The following is a 15,865-nucleotide window of genomic DNA, read 5'->3' on the forward strand; positions in this document are numbered from 1 at the left end:
AATCTGAATGATTTTATTTTTTCTACCTGCAATGGACAACTGCCTGGAGCTTTGGTGAGCAGCTGAACAGAAGAACGACGGACATTTACTTGGGTCTCTTCTGCATTCGTTTATAAGTAATTAAAACCTGTGCTCCTCAAACAATGGCAGCTCCTTTGGCTCACAGTCGCAGCGGGTTGGTGCACCCTCACTTGGTACTGTGGTTTCTGAAGGCTGTTAAGGAAGAGCGTTGTGACATCAGAAGCACCAACAGGAGGCAGCCAGGACGCAGGGGCCAGACAAGAAGTCTCAGGCAAAGTACTCTCAGGACCACCTGCAGCAATAGCCTACTGTTTCTGCTAAGTCCCACTTCCAGGGTCTTTCATAACAATGACAGCAGCTGGGTACCCAGCTTCCTACACAGAACTCTGGATGGGGCAGGGCACTTTGTGTGCAGACTGTAGCAGAGGAAAACGAGCCTGGGCATGCTAAATGGTGTGAAAACCAAAGTGTGCTTTGTACTTTCAGTCGGGAAAACTGTAAGACAAATGAAAGAGAATAAAGCAACAAAATGTGGATGCTTTTACTTCCTGTTAAATACGGTACAGAATCTTTTGTCCAGAGGACTTCCTGTAACATCTTTTGGTCAAATGCATTCCAAATTTTTCCACCAACATGGGGCATTGAAGATTGGCTAGTCGGATAATTGTTCTACTCACTTCCCTGATATCAACACATTCAGTTGACTGAGGTAAAGCTGAGCAAATCAATAATTTTGTAGAAAAGAGTAGTGAAGTGTTTTTATTTTCAATTTTTTTACACTCTTCTTTTCCAAACATACATATTTTTTAAAGATCTATTTCTTGTTTTTAATGACATGTTTATATGTGCCTATGTATGTGAGTACAGCTTTTTGTAAAGAATGAGATGGCCCTGGAGCTGGAGATGCATTTGGTTGTGAACTATTTGTGTGGGTTCTGGGAATTGAACTCCAGTCCTCTGCGGGAGTAGCATATGCTTATATTCTTCCTGTCCAACATAAGATATATTATTAAGAACTTTTAAAGAATGTATACCTGTGAGTATACATATATATGCACACATTTAGGATTCTCTGTTCAGATTTGATTATAATACAGCCTCCTGGTCAGTATGGTGACTGAGAACCCTCACTTTCTTGTTCATGTTGTTGTGGTAAAGAATTTGTGGGTGAAACTCACATGCATGTCCTGCAAATACCAACTTGCCAAATAACAGAATATAAGGGAGAACCTTATATTTATTAACATTAATATAGACATGAACCACAGTGGCCACCTGGTCAATGGCTCAATATTGTAAATTGATAATATTTTAAGACTTAACATCCTGGATATTAGAAACCAGAGGAATGTGTTGCTTGGCTAATAATTTCTATGAACATCTTCATTCCTATAATTCTGTGATGTAGGTTTAGAAAAAGGAAATAGAAATACAACCATTTAGCATAGATCTTACTGGGTAACTTTAGACTCCCACCTAAGGACAGGAGAATTTTTACCCATCAGACTGAAGTATGTCTTGCTGAACCAGGGAAGGTGTTGACACTACTTGATAAACAACAGAGAATTGCTCCAATTTCCCTGAAGCCTGATGTTTATGTCCCATGCTTATTTCCAAAAGATTTGGAGATTTGGACTCAAAGTTCAACCGTCACTGGTCTGTCACAAGTTAGTGGCATATTCTGTATAATGATAGAATTCTTAGACTCATTGAGCAAGAAGACAGTTTTGAAAAAATAAATAAATCAAAAAACCTTTGGTTTCTCACAATATTGTGGCCCTGTAATTTCATTTATAATATTGAAGAAAGTAAGATTTTTCTGACCTTCAAAAAGTGGAAATCATATGTTTGAAATGGAGAATTTTCTAAGCCATGAAGAGAGATGTCAAAATTCACAACATTGCCTAACTAAGCGTTGTCTCCAAACATGTCCCCAAAGCTCTGTGATGCTTGTGAGATGTCCGTTATTGCAAGCAATAGGGATGCACATAAAATCACAACTTCAACACAACCATGATGGATAAGCATAATGGTAAAAATAATTATGGGAATATTATTTTGTCTCTCGATGATGGCAGGTACTTAACTGGTATTACTGCTCTGAGGACCACATATACCTTGATAAAACAACACCTTAGTAAGTAAAGACACGAAGATAGGAAAGATAAACTATTTGTAATGCCATAGGTTACTTTATAGGAACCAAAGTCTAAAACTTTATAGAAAAAATATATTTTATAAACTATTATAAAGAATATTATAAAGTCTTTTATGTGTAACATGATTATTTTTCTAAATTATCTGTTTTTTTTGTATTTATCTAATGTCTTATATTTAATTTTTTTCACAGCCAGGCAGACCTGTGGGCATGTAGTTTAAAATTCAATATAGCATTTAGCTTAATAGGTTGGAAAATAAACCTCAGGTATCTGTACTGTTGTTATAGTATCTAAGCCTTTTAAAAAATAGTAATTTCTTGGAGTTAATTATCCTTTACATGGATAATCATGATACTGAAAAAAGCTATTAGGTTTTTATTAGGAAAACAACAGACGTTCAAAAGCTGTGGGCATAGGCTAGACATGTATTAGGAATACCCTAAAGCTAAAAGAATCAGAAAGGAAGGACAGGAGAAAGGCGTCCGACGCACATTGATTTACCCTCACAGGACTTCTTACACAGAGGTTATTTTATGGAAACCTTCAAGAGTGTGGTCCCTTTTAAAGCCATGAAGATATGCAAAGTTCAAACTCATCCATTTCTCTCTCACTTGTAAAACAGCGTCTGCTGTGGTGGGAAGCCAGTGATCTGGCTGTAATTACCTTATCATCCGGAGAGTCTGCTTTTGTGAGCTGTGATTGCCCTTTCCTCCTTTCACTGTGGAAAAGACTTCACGGGTTTCTTGCTTTCCTCTATAGCTTTGACCTGTTAGACCTGTCAGAATGTTTAGTTGATGTATATTTCTTACAACTCACAGAATAAATTAATATGTGCATTCACATAATTAAATTAGAGTCTGTAATTATGATATTATTATGATATACAAATTCCTATTAAGCTTTGTGGAATGAAATGTCCTGAGCATTCAAAATGGAAAAAAAAATCTCAGGAGATGACTTTCATAATTTATTCTTTAAAAAAAAATAATTGAACTATTACTTCTTGTGTTAAAAATGACCTTTATGTAATCTGTGGGTCCCATGTGTTCTCATTGTATCCTCTGGAATACTTGGTTAATGTTCTTCTCTTACTGTTTGTGATAAATCATCAGGGACATGTGGAGGGTTTACAGCAGGGCTTGCTCAGTGATATGACAGGGCACCTCGTGGGTTTCAGAGGCAGACTCACCAAGAGACTTAAGCATGAAGATGCCTATAGTACTTAGTATGTTTATAATGTTAGTCAAAAGTGTTGTAACTTTACAGCTGGATTTATTCTGGGGTGCCTCTTCCCTTCACAGACTGCAGTGGCTATTGGCACATCTGGAGTTTGACTAAGGCATACATGACTAATAAATACACTTTAGGGTTTTGAAGGAATACACAGTGAGTCCTTCAGTACTCTGGACAAAGAAAGTGAGCACTAACTGTCGCGTTGCTGATATGGCTCCCTGGGATAACTGGCAGGTGCTTGAAGTTGGCAATACAGTTGAGAACCCCTGCTTGGATGCTTCAATAGATCATGTGAGGAATTAGACTTAAGTTAGAAGTAGATTATGTGTTCCTTACCTTGTGATTAAAGTTTATGAAAGAGTGGAGAGCAATTTTAGAATCAAGAAATATACATACCTGAAGCAATATGACCAAAGTAAGAGATGCATTCATCCAACATCGAATGTATAACCAGGAAATGATTGACAGCATAGCAAAAAGTAATACTTAATAGGGCGCTGACCAATTCATACAACCAGTAGTAAACAAATTCTTAGGATAACATGAGTGAGTGCTAAACTTATTGAGAAATAGAAAAATTTCTTGGTGACTCACTGTTAACTAGTAATAATGTAGAAAAGATAATAGAATTCATATTATACCTTTTTTATTGATGTTATCAATCAGAAACTGATTAATGAATGCCATCAACTGAGAAAACACAAATTAGTCACATTAGAAAAAGACTATCTCACATGGTCAAATCTGAAAGGATTTATTTTTCAAAACTATTAAACATTAAACATAAGAATTATTAACAACTAAAGAGATTAAAAGTAACTTTTAAGAATTATCAATAGGGGTTGGTTAGATGGCTCAGCAGTTAAAGGCACTTGTTGCTCTTGCAAGAGACTTTGGTTCACAGCTCTCCATGGAGACTCCCATCAGCTTTAACTCTAGGTCTAGGGGATTCAACATGTCTGACCACTAAAGGCACAAAACACACATGTGCTGCACAGACATACATACAGGCATTTGTCAGCAGATGAAAAGTGAGTGGACTATCAGCTGTGCCTTTGCACGGCCCCAAACTCAGGAGATTCTCGGTTCAATACCCGGGAGAAACAAATACAGGATACATGGAAATTGTGTTGAACTCAAATTCAAAGCCCACAAGTAATGCTTATGAGAACACAGCTATGCTCCTTCGTGTGTGGTGTGTGTGTGTGTGTGTGTGTGTGTGTGTGTTAACAACAGGGATAGATAGCTGTGACAGAGAATATATGGCCTTCAGAACCTACAATAGTCCCCGATAAGCCTTTTATAGAGAAAAGTTGGTCATGCAGGGGGGAAGACTAGCTAAATCACCTCTGTAATACACAGTTATGTGCTTTTGTCATACAAATTATTGTTTAAAGAAGACAACTGTATGTGAGGAAAATACATTGCAGTATTGGAAAACACTGGAGCAATAGCATATCTTGCAGTCCTGGTCATTTTAACATTATAGTGTTTGACAGCTTTTCTAACTTAGCAGTTTGTAATTGATTTTCCATTCCAAATATTCATTCTCATTTCTAAACTTGTATTTGTAGTTTTCATTTTTTTTCTTAATCTCCCTCTCAAATTCTTAAGCTCCAGACTCAGTAAAACAACACAGACACACACACACACACACACACAAACACACACACACACACCAGTAGTTCTCAACCTTTGTAATGTTGTGACCCTTTAATACAGTTTCTCATGTTATGGTGACCCCCAATCATGAAACTGTTTTTATTGCTACTTCATAACTGTAATTTTGCTACTGATATGAATCTTAATGTAAATATTTATGTTTTCTGATAGTTTTAGGCAACCCCCGTGAAAGTGTCATTTGACTCATAAGGGGGTCACGACCCACAGGTTGAGAACCACTTTATACATATATACATATATATGTATATATGTGTGTGTGTGTGCACATGTATATGTATGTATTAAGCAGTATTCAGGTTTGTTTCAGCTGTACCTCAAACTTTGCAGAAAGCATAGAGTTCTCGTATTGAGTCTGTCCTATTTATAAACATCAAACCATAGATTAAAATTAGTTTTCGGAGAGCAAACAAGCATCAAGGGTGATGTTTTAAAAGGATTCTTTATGTTTCACCACTTTAGAGTTTGGCCCCCCGCTAAAACGTTCACAAATATTGTTCCTAAACAGTGGGAACTTCTGGCTAGAGCCTGAAAATGGCACCTTATTGCTCAGAGGGAAATGTTTATGATGAGGTTGAAAATGAAAATGCCACCAGGTTTAATTACGTGCTTCTGCAGAGGCTGCAGCACTTGAACACGACAACATATAAACAATATCAGTCTGTGTTTGGATACACTGAGAACCTTCAATTTTTATAAGCATTTACAAAAACTCACTTTCAATTTTTCTATAAAAGCCAGAGAAGACTTTACAGAGAAATACTCTCAAGATCATCCACATTGAAATTCTGTGTGTGTGTGTGTGTGTGTGTGTGTGTGTGTGTGTGTGTGTGTGTGTGTGTTTTAAAGGCAGGATGTAAGACAGAAGCCATCATGTGATATGGAAAAAGACATCCACTCTGGACTGAGTCGGAAGCATATCTCACAGACTATGACTGAAGTATTTCTGAAGTAAATAGCAAAATCCACTGTTACAGAAAAATGCAGCTGTCAACATTTAAATAGCCAAAACAGAGCAGTAAGGAATTAAGTAGATCCACTGGCTACAATATTTCAAACCAACATTTGTTGTTGTGGCTTGTTCGTTTTTTTCCCTCATTTTTTAAAAGTTCATACACGTGACAAAACAAATTACTACACAAGTTAACTCCCTTTGTACCTCCTCAGCTCTTGCCCTTGTGCCACAGCAGAAATTGTGGTCTCTCTCTCTGGCCTTCCTGCAGTTCCCTAAACTTGTAATCTTCACGGGTTACACTCAAACAGGACACACAGAACATAGTAGAAGAGACACAAGTTTATTACAGAGTAATGGGCACACTGAAGGTTGAGGGTGGCAGGGACCAAAGGGACCATTGCAGCAGCCTACATTTATTAGATGAGCTTTAAACTATTTCTTATAGTCCCTGGAGTACACAGCTTCCCAGGGCCTGATTTCTAGTCTGGGAGATTGACAACCTCATTCCCAGTATCTCTTGAAGGAGGGTATAGTGGTTTGGCTTTGTTCTTTACCAGAAAAGTAGATCATAATCTTACAATCTTCCTAGCAATTCTGAATACCAGGGCCACAGATATATTGAGGTCCGGATATTTTGGCCAGTAAGCAAACGCCTGCCGTTTCAGTGCCTGGTTTTGGAGGAAGAGGCAGCATCCTCAGTGACTGTCAAGAGTCAATATCTATCTAGCAATGCTCTCATCTGACCTTCCATCTCTTACAAGACACTGGATGTTTAAGAGTGCCTTAGACTTGGCTAGTCCTACTGCCAAATCCTTTTAAGAATTTTAGCAACTTAAAAAAAAACTGTCCCTAGTGTGGCTCCATTCTTAAAATGTCCAATTACATCCTTAAAATGTCCAATTAAAAGAGCTAGCAATTACCAATTATCTCTCTGCCTTTAAAGATATAAATTTTCTACCATTTAGAGTTGTTCCAGAAAGATCTGGAGTCATTTCCTGAAATAAAAAATACTCAAGCAATTCACTATTGCTCCATGTCTTTTAGGCCCCATGAGAAGGTTCAGCCTGTGCTATCTTCCATCACAGAGGTCCAGACTTCTTGGCCCTAAAAATAAACACCAATTAGCAAACCTAAATTGTCTGGCCTTTCATTCCCTTTCATTCCTTCTGTTTTTTTCATGAACATACCTCAGTATTTAAAAAGCTTTTACTTTTGTCTTGAAGGGGTTGACCTCAGTTTATATAAATTCTGTCTTCTACTGCAGTAGAAATTAATACATAAACTCCGTGTTTACCACTTTTATCTCACTTATATTTATCTTTGTTACAATGCTAATTTAAATCTAAGACTCCCAGAAATTTCAGAATGAAACCTCACTCTACCAGGACACCCACAAAGCTCACCAACTGATTAGAACATCGATGATCATAGAGGCTAGATCGTTGCCAGTCCAGGGCCAAGTATCATGAGCTATCTTGGCCATTGAATAGCCATTCATGGTCCACCTCTTTGTTTAGCCTAACATCCCTCACTGAGTAATAGTGACCCTTGGGGTGTAGCCTAAGTCACATGTGCTCATCTTTCCTACCTCTGTCATGTACTACAGTTCTCAGTTAACTAATCCTGTTTCCTTGGGGTACAAGACTCCCTGCCTTTTCTTGGAAATGTCAAAGTTAATATTTTGTTTTTCTCTGGTGGACTGGAATTCTCACTGTACTAGTTGATGTGTTATTAATAAAGCACTTGGATGAAAGACCTATTGGTCCTCACCTCTTTCTACCCCCCCCTCCCCCTCCCTCTCTCCTCCCTCCTGCTCCCTCCCCCTTCTCTTTCTTCCTCTCATCATCCCTACAACACAATAGCCTTTTTTCTATCTCAATGTAGTTTCTCCCTTTCCTTCCGTATTTAGCACAGCACCTTACTATGCATCTCAGGCTGATTTCAAAGTTAAGATTTTTCTGCCTCCAACTCTTGAATGCTGGGATTGGAGCACAACAGCTGGTTATTAATGCAGTTTTTCCTCACATGTCTTTCATATTCCTTAACTACACACTGTTTTTGAAATATTCGGAATCAGCAAAGAGATAGATCTGAAATTCTTCCAGTCTCCTGTAGTCATTAAAATACAAGCAAACTAAGTCACTACATAAGGTCTTTTGTGTAAGATGAAAAGAACTGGAAAATTAAAATTTAAAGAGCTTTAAAAATAGATATCTACACCTTTATTCTCAGTCTAAAACTGTGAAAACAGCAAATAATAGGTCTTTAGGCAATGTCTGCCCTTCACTGAGTTAGGCTGTGTCTCAAGGAACTCTGCCTTGGTCCCACAGTCTGTCTCCAGGCTCTGTCAGGATTAGAAAGGAAATTCAGCTTGAATCACAGTGAGAGACAAACCTCAATTCTTCGGATCATGTTTTTAGGGTACCAACCACAGATGATAATTTAACCCTCATGGCATTTGTTCTGTGTGCCAGGGTGCTGTTAAAAACGAGTCATAATGACCCTTCCTCAGACACACTTGGAGCAGCTAGAGGTCTGAACATACCTCTTTACATAAGTAAAAATTAGGAAAAGCACTGAAGTTATCTGGCCTCCAGAACCCATTTACTCTGTGTGAGAGAAGTCCTTTGAAAATTGTGCTGTGTCTCAGTATAGACTGAATTGGATGAGGTTCAAACCCCAAATCTCAAGTAAGAACTGACTCTATTTTAAGTTAGTTCAAACTAAAGGAATTTTAAATGCTAGTCATGGACTGGAGAAATGGCTCTGTGGATAAGAAGTATTTACTGTGCAAGCATGACAACCCGGGTTCAAATCCTCAGCACCCTGCATTTTTAGAGACAGGCAAGTGGATTGCCAGAGCCTGCTGGCTACTAACACAGCTCCTGACTCAGCAAGCAGAACACTTGACTTCCTCCTGTCTTCCACTCATGTTCTTTAGCACCCCAAATCACATGCACATGCATAGAAAAAGAAATAAGTATGTGAGATAAAAAGGCATTATTATTGTTTATTTATATAGAAGGAAATTGTAAGTTATTACACATTTTTTTTTTCTCAGAGAGGTGGTATCTCACACAGCTGTACAAAGTAAGGAGATAAACCAGGGATCTCTCATACATGTTAAACTCAAATAATACAGTAATGATATAGGAAATATCTTTAATGCATTGGTGTTTGCAGCGTGTCTAGCTTATTTAACCCTAGGGAATTCCTTCTATGAACTGTATTGCTTAAAGTTTCAAGACTGTGTGTATAGTTGACATTTCACCCATACTATTTTTAAAGCCTTTACATTACTGCTGCACAAGGCACTCCTGATGCTGGTTTACAGTTTGAGTCTCAACAGTCCCTCAGGGCGTGGCTCACCTGCGGAAGGTAATGGTATAGATCAGAGAGAAGGTCCATTTCAGCCACACAATGAGAAAATGCACGAACTCAGTTTTCTTTTCCTTTTTTCTTTCCCCAACGTCCAGATCATTCTTTTAAAAAAATCAATAAAATATCTTCTGGGCATCTCTGCTGTGTTTAAGATCACTGATTCCCTGGCAAGCAATGTTAGCAACAGAACAATTAAATTCTCATTATTTATCATGTGGGGTTTAATCTTTTATTTGGGGGTGAAGAACCACATTCTATCAGAAATAAAACTGGACCTTTTAGTTAAATATTATTCATATATCCATATCAGTACACAAATATTTCACTCATCAGAGTGATAATAACATATTTTTGTTGAGCTGTTAAGAAGAGAAAGGTAAATCTTTTAGAGTCAGAACTGTTGTTATTACACTGTAGCACACACTACATGTGAAAACATGTTTGTTCATTTCAGCAAACACAGAAGAAAGTTCCTGTCCTCAAGGTACTCTGTTAGAGCCTGGGTCTTTAAACAAATGGAGGAGGTAGAGATCCTGATCTCAAAGGGGCAATGCAGAGTCACACTAATGATGAAGGGATAGGAGAGGGACCCTGAAGCTGATCTGGTCTCAGCATTCACCATCCCAAGTTGCTTCACTGGTGTTCACTAGGGGATCTGGGTGCTTCTCTTAAATGGTTGATACTTGAAAAATGACCTGGAGATTTGCAGGTGCTACATAGTCCATAGAGCTTTCTATTGCCATGACAAAGCACCTGAGTAAATTATAATAAAGAAGAATTAATTTGGCTTGTGTCAAAGGACTCAATCCACGTTTGCTTACCTAGCTGCTTTAGTGTCTAAGCTGAAGCAGAGAATCATGGTAAGAGCATATGGTAGGGGGAAAGAGCTCAACTCGTGGTGGTATCCAGGAAATAAATAGTACTACAGGAAAAAAAAAAGCCCAAAGGTCAACTACACCATTCAAGAGATGCTCTCAGTAACATGTTCTAACCAAACCTTACCTTGAGTTTCTTCTAGCTCTGAATAACTTACTAAACTCTATCTGAATCAGTGGGTCAATATATCCGTGAAGTTAGATCTTTCATAATTCAATCACACCAAAAAGACCTTGCTTCTAGATACTGTTATATTGTGATCAAGTATTCAACAGATTAGTTTTTCAGGGAACATTTGAGATTTAAATCCTATCACCTCTTGAGAATGGTCCAATGACATTTTAGTTGTTCATTCATGTGCACCAAAGACCAGAATGATCATCCTTTGTATGGTAACTGACAGACTAATTATATCAACAAGGCAATATTTTCTTTCTAATCACCTTCAAATCTCTATGTGTATTTGGCATTTCTCTACCTGACAGACAAAAGTCCAAAAGCAGAGACAATATTGGACCTTTCCAAGGTCTCTATTCTCAAATCCAGTTCCATGTTCTTAAAGTGGCCATAATTTGAATCAGAAGACAAGAGAAGGAAGGAATTGTGTGCATTAACTCACATGAGTCTGTCTACCTATCTGGCAGTAATTCTGCTAAAATCACCTTACTATGACAGGTTATGACCTCTAGAGCATCTACAGATGTTGATAGGCTCAAAGAACAAGAGCCCAATAAATGAGACAATGGATAGAAAATATTCAGAAGATTTCAGTGGGATGCTGAAACATCAATAGAAGAAATAAATGAAGCAAAAAGTTGAGAAGTACGTTCTATTTTATTCCACCTTTTCTGAACAATGTTTTCCAGCTCTCCCTGCTTCTTTCCTGCCAATACAATTGGCATATATAACATTTATCCAAGTACAGAACAGCTGCTGTGAGGATACCACTCCCCCACCTCCCACATATGTCATCAAAAATGCATCTATGCTCCCAAGAGAAGCTGAATTTGAAGAAAAGGAGAACATATGTGTCATGCCCATGGCTGTCTATGGGATACAGAAACATGAAGAGACCGGAAATACATGAGGATGGTCTACCGAGCAGCACTTAGGTCCCTGTCATGGACAGCTGAGACCCAGACGCGAGCTGATGGTGAATCTTTGCTTCAGTTACAGCACCTGTGTCAGCACTGATCTATTTTAGAAATTTCAGGTAATAAAACTCTTGAATATGCCAGAAATATGCCTGGCTTTTCTTCTCATTTCCCCTTATCTTTGGTCCCAGTGTAGTTAGAAACTTCTTCTTTGACAGCTTGGGCTCAAGAGGTTAAAGAGAACAATTGAACTCTATCTCCTGCTCAGAATTTCTCACTATTTTGAAAAACTGTAGATGACTGTTCATAGATGATCAAATATGATCTTGTGCAAAGTCACTGGAGTTGCAGGCTCAGCCTTCTGCTCTAGTGCCACTCTCTTCGTATTACGGTGTTTCATGCAGAACGCTCTCAGTGCCTTTTCCACATGTGATTCAATTCCTATTGTATTTTCTGTACATCTGATTCCAGAGGAATTTCTGAAGACTTTCCTGGGGAGAGCTGTTCAGACATTTTTGTCTTAGATATGATCACAAAATCATGTAGGAGCATGGGTTTGTTTTACAGGAACTATGCTTTCTGCTATACGTACTTTCAGGGTAGAGACCCTGCTTTACAAATGTTTGAGCCTCTCATGGGATCTGATAGAATCCTCCACAGAAAAAAAATATTGCAGCAAATAATGCTGGTTAAAATATGTGATTTTGAAGCAAGGTTTTCTTACTTTGAAATATGAGTTAGCCCAGAAAAGTTTAGAAACACTGTTTTACGAAACTTATTTTTGTAAAAGAAAAATCTCTTGCATCTTCAAATTAGTTCCATCAGCATCTTTTAAAAATGGCTTAAGGAGCTATTTGCTTAAAAATTCAGACTTGAACTTCCCTTCATAATTACAGTGACCTGTTTTTACGAGATAAAAATGGAAATATTTACCAATTTGTACACTGAAAACTGACTTGATCAGGGCATCGCACAAGCTGAGCATACAAAGACTGCTCTATACATCCTAGAATAACAGTATTAAAATAAGAAACCACTGTGCAATGGAAGATGAAGAAGTTTTCATGTGCATTCTTTCTCAACTCCAGAAACCATTATTTCTGAAATAACTCTGTTGTAAAACTCTGTTTCCACTCTTTTGCTGGCTAATACAGTTTGAAGTTTTGTATCTCTTGGAGTAATGTTGAGAACTCTTTTTAATGTGTGTCTCAGTTTATTTTTAATTGTTCATAGCAAACTTTTTTGATATGGTGGCAATGGTATCTATCTCTCTGATATTTTGTTTTTCCTTTTCTCAATTATCTTTTTCTTTTATTCTACCATTTTTTCCATATGAAAGAATGGTTGAGAGAGCTTCAGGTTAAAGCAGGTGCTTGGACCTATATGTCTCACAGGGAGAAGATGAGGGAGCAATGGAACAGATGTCCTGTGCAAGTGCACAGACATATGCTAAATGATGCACATGTGTACACAGTCATACATGTGCACCCACAAATATACACACACAGACATATATACAAACACACTTGCATAGGCGTGCACATACACACAGATACACAGACATGTACAAGGACACGTACAGACATACAAAGTCACATACACACATATAGAGATACCCAAAGTCTCATACAGATACACATACATGCAGGGAAAGACACACCCATGCGCACACACACAAACACACATACACAGAAACACACACACAGAGGCGTATGCATCCTGGCAAACGGCCTGCTCCATCTTCTCCATCTAACAGTAATTTGGGATTCCCCATCTGATGGGCATTCACCCAATGATCTCTTCCATGCACGTGGTGGTAATTTGACACTAAACACTTCAATTATTTATAAATGGATCCCAGAGACAGCCAGTAGCAGCTGGGTTATAGAAGCAGCTCTGACTGAGGCGTGGCTGCTAGAGCCACATGCCACTATTAATATGTATGCGACTTGCTCAGCTAGTTTAGATGCAGGTCTTCTGCAGCCCGTGTGGAGCCTTCTGTGTTCCTCTCTTCTGCAGCCCTAAGCTGCTTCTTCTCTTTGTCAAACTTGGAGGCTAACCGAAGGTCAGGTCCCAGTGTTAACGTGTGCCAAACACATCCAAGCCATAATGCCTTCTCCCTTTCTCCTTTGCTCTTTGGAGACAATTAAGAGTTAGCTCTGAGAGTGGGAATGTTAGAAGCTCAAACTGTCAATCTTGGATTAAGATTTTGGTTTTAACTTTTGACACAGTGACATTTACTATGCAATTGGCAGTAAGTAATCTGGCATAGGGGAACTGTCAAACTAGGTTAAGATGGGCATTCAGGTTAATGGGTGTTAAGAGAGAACAAGCACACACACACACGCACACACACACATGCACAAACATGCACACACACACACCCTGCCATCGTTGCCCTCAGAGGACACTGCTGTGTACTCTGGGTCACACTTCTGTCCCCAGCGTATCTCTCTTCTCAAGGAGAATATATTCTCTTGCCACCCAAAGCACTTTCCCTTCTGCTCCGTCATCCCCTGGTGAAAGATCACCCAAGATTGGTTCCTGAGAACTCCACAATTTCTCTAATCAAATACCAAGCTAGAGAAGTCCAAGTTCAGTGCTGGCTAACTGATGATGGTTCTTTTGAAAAGATGCTGTGAGATTAGTTTAGAGACTTCCACACTTCACTTTCCATGAAGCCACTGACCAGGGTGGGGCACCAGCTCAAGACTGACCACCCTGAACCTGTGACGTGACAGCCATTAGAGGGCAGCACAGCCACAGTATGTTTTCTTTTTTGTAAACAGTTAATTTGAGGCAACATTTCCACAGGGCCTCTCCCTGCTAGGACAGTGGGTGAGCCAAAGGGCTGTTGTTTGCATCTCCTCATTAACACTGACTGACAGGGAATGCTCATAGCAAGAAATGAAGCTGTGTTGGTAAAATATCAGTGTAGGTATATACTTTAACTTTGTGTATAGCTGTAACCCCTTATAGTAAGCAGGATTGCCCTTGGTGTCTTTTTCTGTCTTAGCCAAAGAGAATTTGACCTTTCTGATTTAGTTTTCTCATTATCGTTTGTCCCGTAGGGCTTTGGTATGTGGTGATGGTGGTGGTGGTGGTGGTGTTTGTGTGTGTGTGTGTGTTCAAAAATGCAAAATGTAAACAGATTTTTTTTCCTAACAAAGCCCTATTCCCAAGGCTTCCATGACCTGGCAATAGAGCAAAGAAAGGACAGATTGAAACATTTACGCACTAATGACCTTCGTAATGACAAATCACTTTGCCTGCTATCTCATCTGTTAGCTGCAGACACCTTTTGCTGTGAGCTGCCAAGGAAAGGAGGTTTGTGTAAATAATCCACAATTATAGTATAGTGGATGAGGATTGATGGATAAAGAGGAAATTTTGTCCTTTGGGATTAGAGAACTTTTCCTTTTACTGATGAATTAGTAGTTATCAGATAAATAAATACATACAGACAGTGCGGCATGCCACACAATTAAAAAGGCTCACTACCCAAGAATCTCTCTTGTTTAGAAGAGACTGTCTCAGGAGTTAAGATGAACTCAATAGCTGAAGGGGTGGAGTGTGAGGCCCAACCAGTGCCCCGAACCCAGAGTGACTCAGGAGGGACTCATCCTACAGGCCAGTGGGCTGGAAACTGGGCTAATGAGATCATTCATTCAGCTTTAAACACCCCAAACCAGCTTCTTTCCCAATTTATTGTTTTTTTTTTTGTTTTTTCTTTATTCCTTCTGATCTCCCAAGAATCTGCTTGGTGCTCAGGTAAAACCAAATCCAAACAATTCAAAAATCCTGAGTTTGAAAATACAAACATCTTTCATAGACAGGAGGGAGACTGAATCAAAGGAAACTTGAGGGTGGGAGCAACTAATTAGCATACAGAAACTTGAGCATGAGTGCCCCTCATTAGCATATGGACAGTTGGCTCACAATGAGCAGAGTGAGCTCTGCTTTTTATTATATGGGTTTGAGTAAGAGATAAAAGTTGGGGAGATTGGAGTGGATGCATAAGGACTGAGTATATACCTCAAGGGAAATAGAAGAGGTCAAAGATAAATCCATGCATAGTTTAGAGCTTGCCCAGACCCATGGTCTCATTTCCTTGACTTACTTTGACACCATTTTGACTCTTTGAAGCACTAGCTGCTTTGAATTGAGCACTAAGGAACTTTGCAAAGAGCAGAAAACACATGCACATACAATTCGCCTCATTGTGGCCATCACTGGTTCTCTAGACCATTATTTTTTTAACTACCAAATTGCTTAGCACATGAACTTAAAACAAGTCATTCATTTCCATAGGTTTGTGCTAACTGTTACGTGAAACCATGAGAGACTGCTTGAGGGTCTCAAGAATTTATTTAGGTATAGTATACATAGGGACAGACACTCACTGGTACAGAGCCAACTAGACATGACTGGTAATCCAGGTGCCTTTGTCCAGTCATTCTGCACAG

This window comes from Microtus pennsylvanicus, chromosome 4, assembly GCF_037038515.1.
Source record: "Microtus pennsylvanicus isolate mMicPen1 chromosome 4, mMicPen1.hap1, whole genome shotgun sequence".
In the NCBI taxonomy this organism is placed as follows: domain Eukaryota; kingdom Metazoa; phylum Chordata; class Mammalia; order Rodentia; family Cricetidae; genus Microtus; species Microtus pennsylvanicus.